The sequence below is a fragment of the Hylobates moloch genome, unplaced genomic scaffold (assembly GCF_009828535.3).
Source record: "Hylobates moloch isolate HMO894 unplaced genomic scaffold, HMol_V3 SCAFFOLD_17238, whole genome shotgun sequence".
NCBI classification, from domain to species: Eukaryota; Metazoa; Chordata; class Mammalia; order Primates; family Hylobatidae; genus Hylobates; species Hylobates moloch.
In genome coordinates, this window is record NW_026669513.1 from 1 (window position 1) to 1,098 (window position 1,098).

A 1,098-nucleotide genomic window follows, 5' to 3' on the forward strand; every position below is an offset into this window, starting at 1 on the left:
CAGGTGCTGGGAGCCCATATTGTGAGGTTTTGGGCCAAACACAGGTGGGGTCTAGCCCTCAGGGTCCTCAAGCCCATTCAGTGCTTTAAACTGGTTTCATCCTTGTGCAATACACAGCTTGCCGGTCCCTCCTCAGCCACCTGTGAATCTGGGGCTGGCTCAAAAGTTGAGGTGGCCACGTTCCTTAGAAGGCCACCAATGGCAAGTCTGAGAAAGCAGGTGCTGACCAAAGCATCTGTTCACATGCCAGAGAGTCTTCAGGCCTCCTCACCTGCATGTAAGCAGTTCCAGAGGGCCCCACGAGGGATCCCATCTTGGAATGGTCATGGGCATTTGAAGTCTCCTCCAGCTGGACAGGAGGGCAGGTGGCCATCTAAGCCCCTCACATACAGCCTCACAGGCAGCACCCAGCAGAGCAGGAGCTTATAAGCCCAATCTTCAAGGGCTGGAGAGACCAGGGAGGCAGTGCCACAACCCAGAGTCCCCTTGGCAACCTGTGTGATGGCAAACCTCCAAGCCACAAGTGAGGATGTGCGTGGCTCCAGGGACCAGCAAAAGCTCTCTACTCCCTAGAATGTCTGTCTCCCAAGATCCAAGAAAGCTGCGTCTTATGGAGGAGGAGGTTAGTGAATTTGAGCCTGGAATGGCCATGACATCAGAGACCCAGCCTCAAGTTTCTGCCACTGTTGTGCTCCTTCCAGATGGGCAAGCATCTGTTCTGCCCCATGCTTCAGAGAATTTGGCTTCTCTAGTGCCCCAGGGCCATCTCCAGAGCATGCCTACTGGGAACTTGCGGGCTTCCCAGGAGCTACGTGACCTCACGGCAGCCAGAAGGAGCAACCTGGGGCACAAGGGGCCCAGGAACCCAAACTGTCAAGGCTCATGCAAGAGCCAAAGGCCGATGTTTCCCCCTACTCACAAGAGGGAGAACTCTAGGAAGCCCAACTTAGAAAAACATGAAGAAATGTTTCAAGAATTGAGGACTCCTCAACTTACCCCAGGCAGGAAAACAGAAGACACCCATCAGAATGAAGGCGTCCAGCTACTGCCATCAAAGAAACAGCCTCCTTCAATAAGCCACTTTGGAGAAAACATCAA

At 53.7% G+C, this 1,098-nt stretch overlaps 1 pseudogene; it reads left to right on the plus strand.

The window, feature by feature from the left end:
- Nucleotides 1–3: 3 nt before the first annotated feature.
- LOC116465985 (putative spermatogenesis-associated protein 31C2) lies at nt 4–1,090 on the plus strand (annotated as a pseudogene).
- The last annotated feature ends 8 nt before the right edge of the window (nt 1,091–1,098 follow it).